Below are 13,894 nucleotides of genomic sequence, written 5' to 3' on the forward strand. Positions count from 1 at the left end.
AAGACTCTGTCAGAAAAGAAGGGAGAGAGAGAGAGGAAGGGAGGGAGGAAGGAAGGAAGGAAGGAAGGAAGGAAAAGACAAGACAAGAAAAGGCAAGGCATGCTGAGAAGGCAGGGTGAGGCCCAACTCCAAGGAGGGCAGGCGGTGAGGAGTGCAGGGAGGCAGCCTGCTGTTTATGTCTTTGTAGGCACTCATTCCTCATGAATCCAAGCGATTAGAGTGTGTCACCACTATCTTTTGATGTTTATTACTTTTGCCTGGTCTCTAGCAAACCCTTCAACCTGCAGATTTACATCTGTCTTCAGTTCAGCCAAGTTTTCCTCTTTTATTTTTGAATCTTTTTTCTTCCCTGTTAGTCATGTTCTTTCTTCATTACTACCCATCCTCCTGATTGAATTTCCAATCTCTTTTCTTCAAAGCTGCTGCTCTGCCGATGATTGCTTCTAACTTCTCTGGTTCTTTTTGTGTTTGTTTTTGTTGTTGGTTTTTTTTTTTTTTTTTTTTTTTTTTTTTTTTTTTTTTTTTTTTTTTTTTGGTGTACTCTGAAAAAGCCTCTCAAACCTAAGCTCTGTGTTACCAAGTCCGCTGTCTGAAGGGTTCCCATAGATTCTCCATCGCTGACTCTTCTGTGATTCTGCTGTGATGCTTGCATCCTTGGATGCTTTACCTGACTACCAGCTCCATTTCCACCGCAACTTGTCCTCATCCTCTCTTCCTCACTTGGTTTGCAGATTCAATGTTTTCATTTTGGAAAAGAAACCTTACATCTGTTTCCTGGAGTAAATATTTTTAGAATTCTGTTTTTTCTCTTTCCTTGATATCATGACAATATGGTTTTCTGCTCCATCTGTCTTTTCTTCAGGGGGCTGGATGGCTGAGTTCACTCTCATGCCCAAGCTTTTGCCTGTCAAGTTGAGGGCATCCCCATCCCACTATGTGAGTGAGCTGCATCTCTTATTCAGGAAGGGGGTCCCTGAGGGCAGATGGAGCTCACTACAGTGGTGAAGGGGCCATTGGAGAAGAGCCTGGGCCACCAAATTCTGCCTGCTGGAAATACTGGGTCTTCACTAGTCAGCAAAGCATCCTCATGACTGCTGGTTCCTGGGCACAAAAGGTGCTCATGAGCAGCTGACTCATGTCAAGCCCACCTCTGCAAGTTTCAGCAGGTTCAAGAAGGGGTTCCTCCAGGAAATGCTCACATCAGCACCCCAGGGCTTCTAGGTGCAGCCAAGACTATGCGTGCGTATCTGAAGCCGGGGTGTCTGCAGGCCCTTAAGACAAGGCAGGCACTGGCTCCATCTCCCCCGTGACTGCCGCCCCTGCACGCCCACTCTGGAGAGGAGGGCATGACTTTCCACTAGCATTTCTTTGACTTTCTTTCCCACACCACGCTGCCTCCCCTGGAGGGAAGGCTGTATGTCTGCTTTAAGCCACAAATTCACTGTGGTCTCAGCAGCCTAGCACCTGACAGAAACTCCTTGAAGTTTGCAAAATGTAGTTGATGCTTTCACTGAGTTTCAGTAGGACTTCTCTTATTTTTGTTCTTTTTTTTTTTTATCCCATTCTTCTGACTTCAGACAATGGCCATCTTCATTTATACATCTCACATCTGGTAAGTTACAGGCTATGTCAGTTACCACTGGCCCTGCAAATGCATTTTACATACACATCTATGGCTAAGGAACGTAGTGAGTAATTTTTCGTAGTGAAATTTTAATAAGGGACAAAATTGTAATAAGGACAAAAATATTTTGTATGCGTGTAAGGGTGGTGGCATGTCTCTAGGGAATTTGGAGAGAAAGCTCAGCTTCTTCCTCTAAAGATGGAGAAGATCACAGGGCCAACCTCAAGTTCTGTGGCTTAAATTAATTAAGACAACCAAGACTCGTGAGGGCCTTGGGATGCCTGACCCATGGTGGAGATCAATAAGTGAGGTTTAGGCATTATTTACCAAAAGTTATTACTTTTTTTTTCTTTCTTTCTTTCTTTTTGAGAGAGTCTTGTTCTTGTCGCCCAGCTGGAGTGCAATGGCACGATCTCGGCTCACTGCAACCTCCACCTCCAGGGTTTCAAGCGATTCTCTTGCCTCAGCCTCCTGAGTAGCTGGGATTATAGACACCCACCACCACATCTGGCTAATTTTTGTATGTTTAGTAGAGACAGGGTTTTGCCATGTTGACCAGGCTGTTGTCGAACTCCTGACGTCGTTATCTGCCCGCCTCAGCCTCCCAAAGTGCTGGGATTACAGGTATGAACCACCACGCCTGGCCCAAAAGTTATTACTCTTATCCCTGCTACAACTTGACCTCCTTGGTTAAGTTGCTATGCTGTGGTTAAATCGTATTGCGTATTCACAGCAATATATACAGCAAGCTCTAAAATACAAGAGACCTAGGGTTGGGCTTATCCACTTACCTCCACTTCAGAACTTAAGTCAGATTCTTCAGTCAGAACTTGACTAAAGAATATTGGTGGATCTGCATACCAGTTCTGGGTGCCAAAAAAACAGCATTGTAGTACTTGACTTTATCCTATCAAGTTAATCTTGCCTCAAACTTCTTTAGGAATAATAAATACAATGTTAGTGTTACTAAAATAATATAAAAATATATAAATGTTATAAATATATAAATAGTATAAATATGTAAATGTATAATAAAGTGTGATTATCTAATATGAAATATTAAAATATGTTAAATATATATATAATAAAATTATAAACTATAAAATACCTTTAAGGGGAATGATAAACTACAATACAACATTGTCTTGGAATAATAAATACAGAGTTTCCAAAAAACTCTTTTAGGAATAACAAATACAATAAATAATAAATATAATACGATAATAGTAAATACAATAATAAATAAATCCAATATATAAATAATAAGTACAAACTCTTTCAGGAATAATAAATACAATAGATACAATAATAAATACAATAGATAATAAATACAATAGATAGTAAACACTATAGATAAATAATACAATGCAATACAATGAAACACAAGGAATAATAAACACAATACAATAATACACACAACAGTAAACACAATTATTTTTTAGAAATAATAAATAAATACAAATATTTGTATATATACACACAGAAAGAAGAGTGACTTTAGAGAGATGCATTTATACCTAGTTTTGTAACCCTTTATATCACATGCAGTAGGAGTTAGGATTTGCTTTCAGCCCCCAAGGCAGGCCCTTCTTCCCAGTGCAGCCTCTGAATCCTGAAACGCAGACTCAGCCCAGAGCTTCAGCCGCTTCCTCATTGGTGCCTTTCTGTTGTTGCTGTTTTCTCAGAACACAATTGGTAAACGAGGTGCTGTGAACTGGGCTGTGATGAAAGGAAACCTTGAGCATTTTCCAGCATCTCGGCTGCCCAGTGTCTGCCCCAGGGTTAGTCCCCATCTCCGGACTCTCGAGTTCCCTGCTGAGTGGCAGGAAAGGAGAGCTGCATGGGGGAGACGGCACCTTGGGCTTAGGTGGTCTTGGTGCAGGCGACAGCTCTGGCTTTGTCTGCTGAGTGGCCCCAGGCAGCTGCACAACCTCTCTGAGCTTCGGTTTCCTGGCCTGTGAAACGGACTCACAATGCCCTCCTGGGTAGGGGGCGTCTATGGGGAGAAGAGCTCTGCGGGTGGACAATCCAGCTCTGAGTCCGCCCAGTGAGCCCCCGTCACTCTTCCTCTGGCCCAGTTATTGCTGCGGGCCCAAAATGAGGGCCCCAGAAACAGCCTCCAAAATAAAAGTTTTTCTCTGACCTTCTCCTGCCCTCCTGTTTCTCAGTCCCGTTCTCTCCTGAGGCCAACCATAAAAACTAGAATCCCTTTTCCCCAAGGCAGGTCATAGAATCCGAAGCTCTTCCCCAAAGCCAGCCATAAAACTTAAAATATAACTCTAACTTTCCCTCTGCCTTTCTGTGTAAAAACTGGGCATAAAGAAATTCTCTAATGATCAGTGATGATGAGCTTTTTTTCATATGTTTGTTAGCCAATCATTAGAGAAATACAAATCAAAACCGCCAGTCAGAAAGGCTATTATTAAAAAGTCAGGAAACAATAGATGCTGGCGAGTCTGTGGAGAAACAGGAATGCTTTTACACTGTCGGTGGGAGTGTGTATTAGTTCAACCACTGTGGAAGACAGTGTGACGATTCCTCAAGGATCTAGAACCAGAAATGCCATTTGACCCAGCAATTCCATTAATGGGTATATACCCAAAAGATTATAAATCATTCTACTGTAAAGACACATACATATGTATGTTTGTTGCAGCACTATTTACAATAGCAAAAACTTGGAACCAACCCAAATGCCCATCAATGATAGGCTGGATAAAGAAAATGTGGCACATACACACCATGGAATACTATGCAGCCATAAAAAAGGATGAGTTCATATCCTTTGCAGGGACATAGATGAAGCTGGAAACCGTCATTCTCAGCAAACTATCACAAGAACAGAAAACCAAACACCACATGTTGTCACTCGTAAGTGGGAGTTGAACAATAGAAACATATGGACACAGGGAGGGGAACAACACATACTGGGTCCTGTGTTGGGGTTGAGGGGCAAGGGGAGGGAGAGCATTAGGATAAATACCTAAGATATGCAGGGCTTAAAACCTAGATGACTGGTTGATAGGTGCAGCAAACTACCATGGCACATGTATACCTATGTAGCAAACCTGCACCTTCTGCACTTGTATACCTTAACTTAGAGTAAAGTAAAATAAAATAAAAAGAAATTCCCTAACCTACCTTGTTTGACTGTAGGTCATGAGACTCCCCCATTCCAGAAAGGGTCTTGTCCCCTTCCCAGAAGAAAGGAACGCTGCTTGGAGAGGCTAAGAAGAATCTAGACGGACAGGCCTGGCCGGGTTTTGCCATTCAGTCTATCAGCCTTTGCTGTCCAATCCTGTTTCGACATGGCTGTCCATATGTTGTTGAACCTAAGCAGAAGAATGGACACCATTTCCTGCATCTTTGGGTCTTCGTTCTGAAGGTTCCTGGGTGCACCTTAATAAATCATCAGAACTGGACTTCCTCACTGCNAAGAACAGAAAACCAAACACCACATGTTGTCACTCGTAAGTGGGAGTTGAACAATAGAAACATATGGACACAGGGAGGGGAACAACACATACTGGGTCCTGTGTTGGGGTTGAGGGGCAAGGGGAGGGAGAGCATTAGGATAAATACCTAAGATATGCAGGGCTTAAAACCTAGATGACTGGTTGATAGGTGCAGCAAACTACCATGGCACATGTATACCTATGTAGCAAACCTGCACCTTCTGCACTTGTATACCTTAACTTAGAGTAAAGTAAAATAAAATAAAAGAAATTCCCTAACCTACCTTGTTTGACTGTAGGTCATGAGACTCCCCATTCCAGAAAGGGTCTTGTCCCCTTCCCAGAAGAAAGGAACGCTGCTTGGAGAGGCTAAGAAGAATCTAGACGGACAGGCCTGGCCGGGTTTTGCCATTCAGTCTATCAGCCTTTGCTGTCCAATCCTGTTTCGACATGGCTGTCCATATGTTGTTGAACCTAAGCAGAAGAATGGACACCATTTCCTGCATCTTTGGGTCTTCGTTCTGAAGGTTCCTGGGTGCACCTTAATAAATCATCAGAACTGGACTTCCTCACTGCCAGACACTCCTTGGTCCATTCAGCCGGGCTTCTGTGCCTCCACCAACCACAACTCCGCTATTTTTACCATAATGGGCAGATTCCATTCACTTAATCACCAAATCTCCCTGGCTTCCCCCAAGGAGGCCCCAAGCTCCTCCAGCTCCTTCAGCCTGGAAGAGGGAAGAGGAAGCAGAGCTCAACAGATTGTTTCAGCCGCTTAAGGAAGGTTCCTGAAACCCAATAATGACCCTGTCATCACTGAAACCCCAAGTAAGCCATTAAGAAGAGAACAGGGCTGGACTTGGCAACACACATTTGTAATCTCTGCACTTTGGGAGGCTGAGGCAGTTAGATTGCTTGAGCCAGGAGTTGAAGACTAGCTTGGGCAATATGGGAAAATCCCATCTCTTAAAAAAAAAAAATACAAAAATTAGCTGGGCATGGTAGAACATGCACCAGTAGTCCCACCTATCAGGGAGGCTAAGGTGAGAGGATTGCTTCAGCCTGGGAGGTCAAGACTGCAGTGAGCCATGATCGTGCCACAGCACCCCAGCTCGGGCAACATAGCTAGACCCTGTTTCCAAAAAAAAAGAAAAGAAAAGAAAAGAAAAGAAAAAATAAAACAAGCCTCCGGTGCCGACAATGAACTCCCACCCCACAGAGTGCCCTGGAGTATACCTGATGCCCACTGGCCACTCTCTCCAGCCAGCAGGATGGCTTGTTTCCTGAGGGCTGTGATGCTGGCAGGTCAGAGGGCCACTGTGGGGAAGGACAAGAGTGGGATATCTGCCCTGTCCTCCCTCCCCCATCCCCACCTCTTCCATGAGACTTTGGGTAACTTTGGTCAACAGACAGTTGTTCCTGGGTCGGGAAACACAGGTCACATGTGCACATATACAGGCACCAACATGCCTATCTGCACACAAATACTCACACAGATGTGTTTATTCACACTGACACAGATATGCACACCTGTACACTCACATATATGTACACACACACTCATGTGCACTCCCAGGTACCACAGGCATCTGGGCACCCTTCCCATCTTCAGGGCCCCTGAGGCTGCCCCGGGCCTGGCTGGCGCTCCCTCACTTCTGGCTCTGGGTGAGTACAGGACCAGCCTAACTGTCGTTAGACATCCTCTTACCCCCACTGCCCCGAGCCTGGCCTGTGCTGCTCCATGAGGCAGCCGCTATTATTTAGGCTTCTGTTTTCTTCCCCTCACCAAGGAGACCTCAGGGATCCGAGCCACCCAAGGGCAGGGGCTGCGTGCATGGCTGTATGGGATTCACTTTAGAATCACCGCCAGTGGTGGTGTCAGACTGTGTGGGTTCCAGAGTGTCAGACTAATTTTAAAAATCTCAGTGTCTGGGCTGGTTGCAGTGGCTCACTCCTGTGTGTAATTCCAGCACTTTGGGAGGCTGAGGTGGGAGGATCACTTGAGGCCAGGAGTTTGAGACCAACCTGGGCAACATAGTGAGACCCCCTTTCTATGAAAAGTTTAAAATTAGCCAGATATGGCAGTTCACGCCTGTAGTCTCACCTACTCAGGAGGCTGAGGTGGGAGGATTGCTTGAGCCCAAGAGTTAGAGACTGCAGTGAGCCATGACTGCACCACTGAATTCCAGCTCGGGTGACAATAGTGAGACTCTATCTTAAAAATGAAACAGAAAAACCCCAGCGTCTGGTCTAGGCACAGATCCCCTAATGAGCACGCACCCTCACACACACGCAAACATCCACAAACACGAACATACACAAATCCTTAAATGCATACATGAGTGCACATTCACACAAGCACACACCCTTGTGCTTGACATACACACACGGACATGTATACACAAGCTCACACAGACATGGCACACCACACATACCTGCACATACACAAACATGCACAGACACATGTACACTCAGCACAAACACATAAAAGCATGCACAGGCATGCACACACATGAAAACACACACTAAAGTACATACACACACACACATATACAGAGACATACACACATGTAAACCCATGCACAGAAGTCAGCGTGCACGCATAGGCATGCCGAAGTGGGGGAGGACACTGAGATGGAGCCTTGCAGCCGGTTTAGAATTCTGCCCTGTCTCCTTTTGCACGCTTGTTCCAGGATGAGGTCTTTTGCTGAATGAACAGGAGACACCCAGGCTTGGCTGACCTCCAAGAGAAGAGAAGCAGGAGTCACTGATTTCTCCTTCTGTTTCATGTGCCTGCTGGCTGGCCCAATCCCTATCCCAGACACCCTCCCTCCCCCCACCATCTATAGGCATTCCATGAGGCCTCCAGAGCCCCTGAACCCCAGCTCTAAGCAGCAGAGATGCCCCAGGAAGCAGGTCAGGCTCCTCCACCTGACTCTCCACCACATCCCAATTGCACCCCAACATAGACACCACCCCATGTTCCAGACACTCAAAGTCCCCCTCCCTCCCACAGACCTCAAGTTAGAGGGTACCTTTGATGGTCACCCTGCTGCCCTGCCAAGCATGTGCCCACTCCAAACACCTCTGCATCCTTCAAGGCTGGCTTGCATGGCCCCTTCTCTGACCTCTCCACCCCTAGACACAGCCAGGCCCTCTCCTGTGCTGTCCCTGTCCCTAGGCATTTATACCTCCATTACTGTCCTTGTCACACTGATGTTTAGTGAGGCTCAGTTGTCTCTGGGAATAGGTCTTGCCTGTTCAGTCGCTTTTGGAGGCCACAGACTACATCCTCCTTATCCGAATGTGCCAGGAGCCCGGCTCGTAGTAAGCTTTCAATAAACACATGTCGGCAAAATGAACGAATGAATGTGTCGACGGTGTTAAGTTGAAGCAGGTTCTGTTCTGTTTAGAGATGGGGACCAGGGCCAGCTGGAGAAGCCTCTCTCAGCTATACTGCTCTTGAGCTCAGCTGCGTCCCGAGAGGGAAGGATCTGCAGGGAAGGCTTAGCAAAGGAAATGCCACCTCCAGTCCCATTCAACAGGAAATACTCGCCTTCCTGTATTCCTATCTGTATGGATTTAGATGATGGAATCGAAAGTTTGCATTATCACCCATCCAGCTGTGCTCAGATGAGATTTCCAGTCACACAGCATGGATACACCACTTGGAAGGAAATCCCACAGCGACCACAGGAGGAGGAAGCCCTGCAGTCGCGGCTCCGACAGGAGGATGTCACGTCTCCAAGTTCATTCACCATAAGCTGAACCTCTGCCCAGTGGGCACCCACAGATGGCAAACCTCTGCCTGTGCTGAACGTCTGCCATGTGTTCTTATCCCAGGAGCCCTGGTGAGAGCGAGCTCCCTTTTCTCCCTCCTTTTTCTCCCTCCCCACCCATAAGGTCAACTCGCCCCCATCTTGGCTGAGGCTTCTCCTTGTTTAGACACTTCCGATACTTGGTTCTAAGTTTCTGCATTTACCATTAAAGCAATTATCAGCTAACAATGCTCTGCACCCTAAAACAATGCAACCAGAGGATAGGAGCCTATTTGAAGTTATAAATAACTCCCTTTCTCCTGCCACTTGTTTGCAGTGCTGTATAAATCTTGAGGTGTGTGAATTTCATCATTACGAATGTTCTTTAAAATGTAATAAAACTTTTTTCATTAAAAAAGTCAGCCAATGAAAATCAGCCCCGCACGCACCCTCAGACGGAGGCCCGCAATATTTGCATTGCAGAACGACTGTAATTTTATTCATGGATTGGCATAGCCTCAGCCCATCGGTAATTAAACACGGAACAGCTGTCACTCTGCCCCATCCTAGGGAGACAGGACGGAATAATGAGCCCCTATCGATGGGCTTGGTGGTAGGAGGCCCGCATAGATAGACGGGGGGTGGCTGGCACAGGGAGGGGGCTGGTGCAGGCAGGGGCTGGCATGGTTGTGGGATCTCTGGGCCTGGGCTCAGGACTATACCTGGCTCACTGATTCCAGACTTCCCTTCTGGCTTCTATGGGAAGACGGGACAGTACATACATTCCCCAAAGGCCACGTGGGACCTCGCAGAGATGGGCTTGGGGATTTGGGGGAGACTGGGGAGTACTTTCAGCTTCCACCTTGAACCCTTCTGTGCTGTTTGAAACACGTTAACAAGCAAGCTGGTATTACTTCTGTAATTCACAGAGCTAATTTTAAAAAGGATAGGGTGCTGAGCAGTGGCAGCAGAAGGAAGGAGGGGACCCTGGACCTGCCAGAGCTCCTGCTGGACTCATGAAGACCTGGAGAGAGAGGTCCCAAAACTCTCTCCCAGCTGGAAGGGGTATTGAAGACCTTCTGACCTGATGTCCCATTTTGCAGATGAGAACGTCAGAGAGCTGGGGAGGCACAGTGGTTTGGAGCAGTCATTGGCTAGAGCCTGGCGCAATCCACAGGTCTGGGTTCTGGACCCCCACAGCCTACGGTGTGACCTGGAGCAGACACATCTCCAGGTCCCTGGGCCTCAGTTTCCTCCTGCATACAAGGAGTGGAGATGCGGCGTGTGTGGGGGTCGGGTGGGTGCCTTTGGGACTGGCAGCACAGAGGTGCTGGGAGCAGTCTTCCTGAAGCCCCTTTTGGGCTGGATCTATTCATCTCCTGGGGTTTCAGAAGGGGAGCCAGGGGATGAACCAGTCTGCTGTCTGTTCCTCCCGCAGCCCCCACCTGGACTCCTCTTGCACCTCCCTGGCCCCCTGGTCTACACAACAGGTTCTTTGACCACCTCTCAGCAACCTTCCCTCCCTCCCTGCTTCTTTTAGGGTTTCCAGGTTATCTGTACCACATCACCAGCACCAGCAGGGGACAGAAGACTTTCTCCCAGAGCCCCCAAGGAGCCCAGACCAGGGATCCAAGGGCAAGACCTCAGGGCTCTGTGTTCCTGCAGGCCCAGCTCCCCGCCCACTGCTCAAGGCTGCCTACCCTCAGGGTGTGCCATGGCACATGTGATATCCATGCCAGCCCCCTTAGGGGACCCCTGACCTAGGCCTCCCACTGAGTCTGGAGGCCACAGGAAGGGGTGACCTCCTCCATGAAGGCTTCTTGGCTTATCTGGGACCACAGAGCACTTGATATAGTTAGGATTTGTGTCCCCACCCAAGTCTCATCTTGAATTGTAATCCTTATAATCCCTATGTGTCACGGGAGAGATAAGGTGGAGGTAATTGGATCATGGGGCGGCTCCCCATGCTGTTCTTGTGATAGTGAGTGAGTTCTCACGAGATGTGATGGTTTTATAAGGGGCTCTTCCCCCCGTGCTCAGCACTTCTTCCTGCTGCCTTGTGAAGAAGGTGCCTTGCTTCTCCTTTGCCTTCTGCCATGATTGTAAGTTTCCTGAGGCCTCCACAGCCATGCTGAACTGTGAGTCATTAAACCTCTTCCTTCATAAATTACCCAGTCTCAGACAGTTCTCTATAGCAGCATGAAAATGGACTAACACAGCTCTCTTGTCTTTCTTGAGTCAGGGAAGAGCTGAGCAGATCTGGCCAGCCAGGTGATGGGCAAGACACAAAAGGGCCTCCCTCTGTGGGGCTGTGCTGGAGGAATTGGCTCAGTGACACCGTGGTGGGGAGCAGAGATCTTCCCGGGAATGGACTGGCAGGTACTGACTGTAGTGTCTGAGATCTAGTAGACCCATGTCCTGTACCTACTGTGACAATGAGTGGGGGGAGCATGCAGTGCTTTGGGTGGGGCACTGCCCACCCTAGTTGTGCAGAGGGTGGTGGGAAAGGTCGAGGGGGCCTGTCTGGGTGGTGGCCCTATGGAAGGACAGAATGAGGGGTTCCCGGAGAGGGGTGATGGCTGGGAATCCCTAAGGCCATCACTGGGGGCAGGGAGTCTGCCAGGTCATTGCTGGGAGAGGAAGGGGTGTGCCCACTGCCAGGCTGTTCCTTCTAGGACCCAAAGAAGGGGGGCATGTAACCCAGATCCAGAGGCAGGGGGCACCTCCATCACACCCATTGCCATACACATGTTGAGATCTGAGCGTGGCTGTGTCAGGTGCCCAGGATCTGACTTTCTCCCTGTGACCGTGAGGGTTTTATGTCCTGCTGGTCCTGATGTCCTTGGCACATTCATGTCTGGGCCTGTGAAGGTGGCAGGATTTTCAAAGACATCTGTGGAACATAAGCTGTAATGACAGAAGAGAATGTTTGAAATCAGGCGACCTCTGCAGAGGCTTCTGGGGCCAGGCAGAGAATGTCCTGCAAGATAGGTGGCACCAATGTTTATAAAGACCTTCAGGACTGGAGAGAACGCAGCCACACAGGAGCAGGCAATCTCCTGGCTGACAACACACAGTACTTGGAATGCATGGATCCTGAGAAACACCATGGGGCACCGACGGACACACCTCTGCTCTGCTGTAGGCAGAAGAGACAAGTACTTTGGTTCATGTGAGAGCATGCATGAAAGAGTGTGGACATGTGTAGGAGTGTGTGTGTGTGTGTAAGCATGCACAATGTGAGTATGCATGTGTATAACCATGCCGATGTGAGCAACTGTGCATATGTGAGAGTGTGCATGGGTGTGAACATGCCCCTGTGACAGTGTGCATGTGTGCGATTGTGCACATGTGAGAGTGTGTGAGCACGCACATATGTGTGTATGCGTGACAAGCCCATGTGAGAGTGTGCATGGGTGTGAGCACGCACACATGTATGTGTGACATGCCCATGTGAACGTGTGCCTGTGTGTGTGCGTGTGCATATGTGTATATGTGAGTGTGTGCAACTGGGCGAGTGTGTATGTCTCCACTAAAATGTGCAGTCAGGAGGGCCTGGGGACTCAAGAGCCAGCTGAATGTTTCCGCTCCAGCGCTCCTTTCAGCCCTTCCCTTACTAGTGGACTCATGGGACAAGCCTTCAAGAGTGGAAGGTGTCATTCCCACAAGGTAGACCTGGGGGCTATCCCCGAGGCCCTTGCAGTTATCTAAGACTAAGATGGTTTGAAGCCAGTGAAGAGAAGGCTTTCTTGGGAGCAGAGCCACAAGGCCCCCACCACCCGCTAGCAGCTTTAACAGCTGTGGCTTCCGGGTAAAGGCTGCCCCTAGGAGAGAAAACCTGCTCAGAGCGGGTGGGAGTTTGAATCCACTTTTGGCCTTCAGTGCCCGGTGGTGGTGCGGGGCTGGTGGATGTGCAGGCCAGACACGACTCAGCTCCAAAGGTAGAGCCCCAGGGGGATTTGCCTGGGAACACTGAGGCATCCAACAGCTCAGCAAAGAGCTGGGGGGATCGCTAAGAGGAAGGAGCCACGCTGGGCACCACAGCACCCAGTGATCCAGGCTCTCCCGGGCATAGTCAGATCCTACTGTGCTGGAGCTATGGCTGCTGCCCTTCCCCACCATCCCCAGCCCCTCCTCACTTCCCTAGCTCCTTCCTTCCAGCCTGTGCTATTTGGGGAGGGACAATGCAGAACTGGTTTGGGCACAGTACAGGACCCTGGCTGAGCAGGAGGGGCCCTGATGGAAGAAGGCAAGGAGGCACTGCTGAGCCAGCAGGAACTATGCTTCTGCCACCCATGAGCATGTCGGGGCAGGGCCTCCTTCTGGGCTGGGACATTGCCTGGTAGCCTCTCCCTGTCTCCTCTGCCCACACCTTATACCAGCGACAGCATCCAGTGCTCCACAATGCTCCTGACGACAGCTATGGCTGCTATTTATTGAGTGGTTAACTCTGTCCAAGTCCTCTGCTTGGCGCTATACACCAAGATATCTCTACTATAGACAGATAATGACGATGCATAACAGGCCACGGGAGTGATTACTCTCTCCCTTTAGAGGTGGGGAAACAAGCTTGAGGGACTCATAGAAATATAACTCTTGGCCACAGTCCTACAGCTACAGCAGGTTGAAGCCAAAATGGGATGTATTGGCTCATATATCCAAAAACTCTGGAAGCAGCCCCAGCTCCACGTTCAGAATCTCAAATGATGCCACCAGGACCCTGCCCCATCCACATCTCTCTGCCAGGGTCTTCTCTACACCAGCCCCAATCTCCAGTGCCCACCTGGGGCAAGATGGCAGCCTGCGGCTCCGGATCCCCAACCACTCGGGAGTCCATCTGTGGCATCTGCAATGTCATTGGCTCTGATTGGGTCATGTGCTTAGCCCTAAACCAATCACCATGACTGGAGAATGCAATGCTCTGATTGGTCAACTGCAGAGCTTTTGGGACAGTCTGCCGTTCAGAAGCAGGAGGACAAAGGCAGGAGGTCCCCAGAGAAGAATGTGGTGAACAGAAGAAGGTCAGTGACTGCATGCTGGATGGCAGGGCACAGACA

The 13,894-nt window shown here is 48.8% G+C and overlaps 1 long non-coding RNA gene across 1 annotated transcript; it reads right to left on the bottom strand.

Moving 5' to 3' along the window:
* Positions 1-9,615: 9,615 nt before the first annotated feature.
* LOC108517249 (uncharacterized) lies at positions 9,616-13,672 on the bottom strand. Its single transcript, XR_001882054.1, has 3 exons — positions 13,621-13,672; positions 11,584-11,744; positions 9,616-10,093 (listed from the first exon to the last, which is right to left on the bottom strand). It is a non-coding gene; the product is annotated as an uncharacterized LOC108517249 (long non-coding RNA).
* Between the last annotated feature and the right edge of the window lie 222 nt (positions 13,673-13,894).

This window comes from Rhinopithecus bieti, unplaced genomic scaffold, assembly GCF_001698545.2.
Source record: "Rhinopithecus bieti isolate Rb0 unplaced genomic scaffold, ASM169854v2 scaffold_39998, whole genome shotgun sequence".
Lineage (NCBI taxonomy): Eukaryota > Metazoa > Chordata > Mammalia > Primates > Cercopithecidae > Rhinopithecus > Rhinopithecus bieti.